Raw genomic sequence first — 8446 nt, forward strand, 5'->3', positions numbered from 1 at the left:
TTTCGAGATATTCAGAAAAAGTTTTGTGATATTTAGAGAATTTTTTGAGAATTCTACGTTATATTCCTGGAAAGGCCTACGGCTTACCTGCAATGTGTCTTATCTTAGTAGGCACGTGTGGTGTGACAATCCGATCTGGCGTGTCACGCAATCATTGATTTAGGAAACACCGGAATTTCCGCTGTTTGTTATTAACCGGATCTGTCAGCACAGTTGCTCCGGAGACGCTGTAGTCATTGTGCAACGTATATCAGCCTGCTAGCGAGTTTATGCAGGATATTGTAAGACTTAACTGTATTTAAAAGGCTCGAACTACATTGTTGCGTTTTATGACAACGAAAAGTTGATGCTGAAGGCATAAAGGTGAGTGGTTTTTGAAGTGTATGATGTTTTGGGAATAGATATTGTTACGTTGTCATTCGAAAATCTACGGGGATTTAAATTTGAGAGATGCATGTGTCTGTAGCATATGGCTGATGCAGTATTTGAACGCACGAGTCTTCGTATTGACGATCTTTAATATTGAAATCTTAAAAAGATGCACAATTCCACGTGCTTTACATCTCTTGATCTGAAGAGAACTTAATGCTTGCATTGATAAACCAAAGTGCAAACTTGAATTGATCCGACCACAACGGGAGGCATAATTGATTCTTCAGTGCACAGTTACTAGTAAGGCGTTTTGAGTTGTAGAGAAGGCTTATGCAGTGTGAAGCCAGAAAAGTCTGAAAAACGTAGAGCTAGGAAAAAAGGTTCTGTGGTGGAAAACTTCTGGAAAGGTTAACGAGCCTTTAACATTTATTATTGTTTGTAAAGAGGCATACATGTAGCACTATGTAAACATTTCCACAACCTCTATAATTCTTATGTTTTGGTTTTGCCCAGTTACTACAATCACCTGTCGTAGTAAATGAAGCCAGCATTCAGAAAGTAAGGGCGGTGGAACATTTTTACAAAAGGTAAAATGTTGATTAGCTTACAGGAAATTCCAGATCTCTTCATGACATTATTGTCTCCCGTTGAGCCGGTTTTAAATGATAAATTGACCATGAATCTTCTTTCGCTCAGATTTACTAAGGTAACATACAACGCGAACTATGTTTTTTTATATTCCTTTTGCACTTTGGACAAGAGTTTTCAGTTCTGAATAGGTTTAGGAAAAACGTGATTATCGCAGATTGTAAACTGTGCTCTGTTGTCACATGCAGATCATGTGGCTTGAAATTCGAGAACCGTGATGACACAGAACCGGTAGCCTGGCTTGCAGACTGATATGCTTCTCTCTGGATTCGTCATCGATTCATCGACTGTTTTTCTTAAAACAGTGTTATGAGCAAAACTAAATTGATTCGCAAGTTTGACGGAGAAGAAGGCAAATTCTATTCTGTACTTATTTACAACTTGAGTGAGGACGAACCAAGGTACAGCTGAGATGTTCCACTTCTCGCTAACACTTGATGTCTTCTTGTGCCCAAAAAGTACGTCAGACATGCACTGACGTGTTTCTTTGTGATGGCGTATCTTCAGTTATAGATCGAACTTTGGGAAGCGGAAAATTTATTAGGCTGTCGTCGTTAAAGGTACACAAAAGCGGATAGTTCGCCGTCTTGACGCGTGATCAGTCTTGTAGTCTAAGATCCATAACTACAGTACTAAAACCTCGTCCTCAGAGAGCACTCTGGGAACACGATTGACCAATTGTTCTAGTTGATTTCCAACCTCATACCCATGCCAGAGTGTTCGTTCCCCTTGACCAGCGGTCGGGAAAGGAGCGACCCTGGGAAGATCAGATTTCAAGTCCGAAAATGTTAAACTTCCAGTTGAATTGCGCACGCCTACCCGCCTACCTGACAAACACGTGGCTCAAACGGGAACGAGATTGGGACGCTAATGTTTTACTTCCGCTCATTTCCATTGTTTTTAAACCCGATCAAAATCTAGCCTGTAACGGAACTCTCGAGAGTCGCTCGTTTCGTCAAGCTACCGCAGTAAGGAACGAAGACTCGACGGGAACGAGATTGGTTACTTCCTTCTGGCGTATAACGTAAAGTTTGTAAAAGCCAATAAATTACTGCGGGAAACCCGGAAGAGATATGTCTTGTGCAATTACACCCGATGTGCGAATTTCAAGTCAAATTAAGAAATAGAGCTTTTAAAAGGCGAAAGCAAACCTCTGGTTGAGCTCTGGACGGGATGGCTGCAGGTAAATGCTCTCCAGGGACGAAAACCAAGTGTAGAAAGTGCTCCAGCCCGGATCAAACTGGTAAACACATCACAGACTGTTTTTCTTACCGCAACTCTTTTTTTCCTTGCAGGTTTTAATATGGACACGAAAAGTCTAATAGCTATAGTTTGCGTCGTAATCGCCATCATTATTCTGCTTACTCTCACAATTTACACCGTAGTGACAGCTTGGAGGAAAATAAGCAGAGAACACGCACAGAGGCAGCACTCTCCCACTGCAGCCGCGCACTCGTATGAAAATGCGGAATGTATCAAAAACGAACACACGGCAAGCGACAACAACTTTACGGGGGACATGGCCGGAGGAACGAACAGTGAATGCGAGAAGATAACTTCTGACCACTGTCAGAGTGCGGATTCAAATGATCGAGTGACAATGGCGAGTACACACAGTGGGCAATCCACAGGAGAGAGCGTGCAGGTCCAAGTGGAGACAAAGGATACACGCTTTTGAAAGCGGAGGGTTTCTACACATGCTCTGTCCCGTCGTATCGTTTGAACAAGTTCAGAAAGAATCAGACATGTTGCACAAACTGTTTGGAATCAAAGGTGACAATTTCTTTGTGTAAATTTTGTATGAGAAACATTTTGGTAAAGATGGATTGTGAGGATTTAACTCATACGGCTTTTACCATGAGGGGAAACGTTCTGTGAACGAAAACTTACTGGCATGGGTTATTAATTTCTTTTTATCTGCACGTTTAAAAGGGACACTAATTCAGTTTTATCTAACTGCGATGTAAAGACGTTTTACACACACCGTTTTATATTTTGATTTTCTGGACATAAAGAAGAGCATTTTGTATTCTAAGACTAAGGCCTCTGATGTGGTTGTAAAATTTTGACGATCGACCACATATGTACAATAGATAATTGTTCTAAGGTTTTTTTAAGGTTATTCCTTACATTTGCATTGCGCATCCTTACTGCGCATAATTTATGGCGTCATTAGCGCGCGCTCGTGCACGCGCATATTGAAAACATGACGGATTTGCCTTGATATTGAGCTCTTTCAGTTGAAAACTGGCTCTAGCTCACCAACGAGCACGGGCACCCCAATTTTTTTTCCAGTCATTGTAATCAACTAATCGTAAGCTTCGCGTGAGAAAAGACTGATCTAAATTCTATTGCTGAAAATTTAATAAATAAGAAAAATAGCAGATACACTGTGGTCTTTTCTATTTTGCAGTCGGTAACCACGTCAAGAAATTTAGTTCAAATTTTAATCCAGGATTTAGCTTTTTGTCTGAATCAAACTTAAAATGTTTAGTTGTGTCCGACACAATGTATTGACTGCAGTTTAATGCGTTTTCTTATGAGTCTGGGCTCACAAAGATTTTACAATTACTGGGAATGCGTTTTTATAATAAGCATTAAATAATGCCAACATGGGGCATTTTCAATGCCTCACTGCTCCTTAATGAGCATGGGCACCCCCCTTTTTTATTTCAAAATTGAAGTTATCATATGACAAATATTCAGTGGACAAAGTTTGAACAAAAATCTATTGTCACTTTTATTTCAGGGTAATTACCTTAATTTGTTTCGCCAAAAAAAGAAAGTACAATGGGTAAGCTAAGAAGGCCAGAAACATGAAAGAAAGGCCAGCTAATAGTTTTTAATGGAGATAAACTATGCACAGATGATTTTGTATACATGATAACTAATCGTAATAAATTTGTTTGATAGTAAATGTAAAATACATTGCTCTTGAGTTTATGGTTGATTTTTCCGGGTTTCGTTACTCAATACTGGGACGAAGAATATCGTTCGTTATATCGAGGTTCCACTGTATATGGTAAAGAACCCCGATATAACAAAACTTCGTGATAGCGAACATATTTTTGCAGTCTTCCCTCCCTTCGTCATATCGAGCAGCAATAATAATAGTAATAGTAATAATAGTAATAATAATATCAAAACTTATATAGCGCAATTTTCAATGATCAAATGCGCTTTGTATAAATGAGTACCAGCGAATTTTATGCTGGGGTTGACCCTGCGATGGACTGGCATTCCATCCGGGGGGAGTAAAAATACTCAGAAACCAGAAATAAGTGCCGGCCTGATGGGCCTCTTGGCTCGTAAACAAACTAAATCTTTTACCTCTCGCGCGCTATAGTACAACCGTCTTCGTTTTATTAAGGACCACGTCATTACTATAATCAAGGGAGGAAAGTTAAGTTAGCTAATTTACTGCTAAGGTAATCCCTTTTAAGCAATTTTTAGCCATGGTAGCGTGTATTCAGCAGATAGTGCCGACTAGCACGCTTTGCCTGGATATTTTCGTCCAGATTTCGTGGAAGATGAATTTTATGTAAACCCCTTGGGCTGTCCACCTGAGCAAACTCAGCGTTACGGAATCGTTTGTTTCTCGAGACCTTTATGAGAGTGATCTGACTTTTCATGCATGTCGTGAACGAGTAAAATATCACGTCCAATGTTTTATTTGCTTTCTCATCTGTGATAATGGCATTCCTTGTAAATTGTTCGGAGAGGATAAAATGTGTGTAAACCCCTTGGGCTGCCCACCTGAGCAAACTCCGCGCCACACAATCGATTGTTTCTCCAGAAAAAAAAAAAAAAAAACATTCTGAGAGTGACATGAGAGTGATCTATAAATAGAGTAAAAACCTGCGTGTAAGAACCTAGTGGTTTAATTTTGAGAAGGTATCTCGCGAAAATTTTCAGAGAAATCAGGTGAGTGTCTTAGATATTTACATACAGGCTGGTGTAATCTAAGAAATCGCCTAAAAACATTGTTTTATTGAAATTCTTCGGTAGTCAGCATTCTTATTTGCTTCTTTTCTTTCTGTAAATCGCCTAGATTATGTGGACGTTTCAGTTTGACCTAAACGAGGCAATTTTCTGTTAAAGGAAGTAAAATATCACGTCCAATGTTTTATTTGCTTTCTCATCTGTGATAATGGAATTCCTTGTAAATTGTTCGGAGAGGATGAAATGTGTGTAAACCCCTTGGGCTGCCCACCTGAGCAAACTCCGCGCCACACAATCGATTGTTTCTCCAGAAAAAAAAAAAACCATTCTGAGAGTGACATGAGAGTGATCTATAAATATAGTAAAAACCTGCGTGTAAGAACCTAGTGGTTTCCAGATATTCGTAGCGGTTAGCAGACTGAAATGTTTGTTACATTTAATGAAAAGGAAGTTGGAAGAAAAAGAAAAAGAATCTTTATCGTGCTAGTTGAGGTGATTCCTCAGAATTGCTTCGCGCATCCTTACTGCGCACGGTTTTCGTGTCATAAGCGCGCTCTCACGAGCGATAGATTTCCTTCGAGCTAAGCTCTACAGCGAAACAAATGCTCATTTTCTCTAAAACAAGCATAGTGTCCTATATTTTTCATCACATAATTTTGGTGCACTAATTATCTTCTTTATGTTAAGAATCAAAAGCATTTTTTTTCAGAAGGAAAAAAAAAAAGATAGAAATAAATCGTGCACAAATCCTTCACTCCAGAATGCAAATTATGAACGAGTCGAGGAACGTTTCAAGTTGATGTCGTTTAAAATGGTGCGATTGTTCCATAAGTTATGTATCACATTGTTCCCTGGATCTATCAAATTTTTTTTTCAAGTATTTCTTTAAGAAATTTTGCCTCCAGCTACCTCAAAATGTAACTTGAACCGATGAAATAACTCATAAATGGGATACGATTGGACCATCATATCTCTTTTGCGAGCACGGTGATCTATCTTTTTTACTTTAATTTTCGAAACAATGCTTGGTAGGGAACATTCAAGGAAAGTTTTAAACAAGAAAATCTTTCAAAAACTTTTATTTCTAAGAAATCGCCTAAAAACATTGTTTTATTGAAATTCTTCGGTAGTCAGCATTCTTATTTGCTTCTTTTCTTTCTGTAAATTGCCTAGATTATGTGAACGTTTCAGTTTGACCTAAACGAAGCAATTTTCTGTTAAAGGAAGTAAAATATAACGTCCAATATTTTATTTGCTTTCTCATCTGTGATAATGGCATTCCTTGTAAATTGTTCGGAGAGGATAAAATGTATGTAAACCCCTTGGGCTGCCCACCTGAACAAACTCCGCGCCACACAATCGATTGTTTCTCCAGAAAAAAAAAAAACCATTCTGAGAGTGACATGAGAGTGATCTATAAATACAGTAAAAACCTGCGTGTAAGAACCTAGTGGTTTAAGAACGTATCTCGCGAAAATCTTCAGAGAAATCAGGTGAGTGTTTTAGACATTTACATACAGGCTGGTGTAATCTAAGAAATCGCCTAAAAACGTTGTTTTATTGAAATTCTTCGGTAGTCAGCATTCTTATTTGCTTCTTTTCTTTCTGTAAATCGCCTAGATTATGTGGACGTTTCAGTTTGACCTAAACGAAGCAATTTTCTGTTAAAGGAAGTAAAATATAACGTCCAATGTTTTATTTGCTTTCTCATCTGTGATAATGGAATTCCTTGTAAATTGTTCGGAGAGGATGAAATGTGTGTAAACCCCTTGGGCTGCCCACCTGAGCAAACTCCGCGCCACACAATCGATTGTTTCTCCAGGAAAAAAAAAAAAAAAACATTCTGAGAGTGACATGAGAGTGATCTATAAATATAGTAAAAACCTGCGTGTAAGAACCTAGTGGTTTCCAGATATTCGTAGCGGTTAGCAGACTGAAATGTTTGTTACATTTAATGAAAAGGAAGTTGGAAGAAAAGAAAAAGAATCTTTATCGTGCTAGTTAAGGTGATTCCTCAGAATTGCTTCGTGCATGCTTACTGCGCACGATTTTCGTGTCATAAGCGCGCTCTCACGAGCGATAGATTTCCTTCGAGCTAAGCTCTACAGCGAAACAAATGCTCATTTTCTCTAAAACAAGCATAGTGTCCTATATTTTTTATCGCATAATTTTGGTGTACTAATTATCCTCTTTATGTTAAGAATCAAAAGCATTTTTTTCAGAAGGAAAAAAAAAAAAGATAGAAATAAATCGTGCACAAATCCTTTACTCCAGAATGCAAATTATGAACGAGTCGAGGAACGTTTCAAGTTGATGTCGTTTAAAATGGTGCGATTGTTCCATAAGTTATGTATCACATTGTTCCCTGGATCTATCAAATTTTTTTTTCAAGTATTTCTTTAAGAAATTTTGCCTCCAGCTACCTCAAAATGTAACTTGAACCGATGAAATAACTCATAAATGGGATACGATTGGACCATCATATCTCTTTTGCGAGCACGGTGATCTATCTTTTTTACTTTAATTTTCGAAACAATGCTTGGTAGGGAACATTCAAGGAAAGTTTTAAACAAGAAAATCTTTCAAAAACTTTTATTTCTAAGAAATCGCCTAAAAACATTGTTTTATTGAAATTCTTCGGTAGTCAGCATTCTTATTTGCTTCTTTTCTTTCTGTAAATTGCCTAGATTATGTGGACGTTTCAGTTTGACCTAAACGAAGCAATTTTCTGTTAAAGGAAGTAAAATATAACGTCCAATATTTTATTTGCTTTCTCATCTGTGATAATGGAATTCCTTGTAAATTGTTCGGAGAGGATGAAATGTATGTAAACCCCTTGGGCTGCCCACCTGAACAAACTCCGCGCCACACAATCGATTGTTTCTCCAGAAAAAAAAAACCATTCTGAGAGTGACATGAGAGTGATCTATAAATACAGTAAAAACCTGCGTGTAAGAACCTAGTGGTTTAAGAACGTATCTCCCGAAAATCTTCAGAGAAATCAGGTGAGTGTTTTAGATATTTACATACAGGCTGGTGTAATTGCATTATTCGATATCGGCAAGGTTGGTGTGGCTACATTCGGTAAATTTTCCCTGAAAAGTAAACTGTTGAGTTTTATTTCTCACTTTCAGTAAAAGAAAAAGAGCAAAATGTTATGTTAGAGCTGCCATGACTAAATATGACTGGTACAGTATCGGTATGGACAACTTATGCCATCTTTTTTTAAATTATTATATGTATTGCCATCCTTGAGATTCGTGTAGCCTTCAATTGGCAATACATATTTAGTGAGAATCAAGAAAAAGTGATTCAAATGGTTTCCAGATATTCGTAGCGGTTACCAGACTGAAATGTTTGTCACATTTAATGAAAAGGAAGTTGGAAGAAAAGAAAAAGAATCTTTATCGTGCTAGCTAGGAGGATTCCTCAGAATTACTTCGCGCATCCTTACTACGCACGATTTTCGTGTCATAAGCGCGCT

At 38.1% G+C, this 8446-nt stretch overlaps 1 long non-coding RNA gene across 1 annotated transcript; it reads left to right on the forward strand.

The window, feature by feature from the left end:
- The first annotated feature begins 166 nt into the window (after positions 1-166).
- On the forward strand, positions 167-3944 carry LOC149097127 (uncharacterized). The gene is made up of 2 exons (XR_016204338.1): positions 167-363; positions 2316-3944. It is a non-coding gene; the product is annotated as an uncharacterized LOC149097127 (long non-coding RNA).
- Positions 3945-8446: the final 4502 nt, after the last annotated feature.

Source organism: Orbicella faveolata, unplaced genomic scaffold (assembly GCF_042242905.1).
Source record: "Orbicella faveolata isolate gen_17 unplaced genomic scaffold, um_ofav_v1 contig_47, whole genome shotgun sequence".
In the NCBI taxonomy this organism is placed as follows: Eukaryota; Metazoa; Cnidaria; class Anthozoa; order Scleractinia; family Merulinidae; genus Orbicella; species Orbicella faveolata.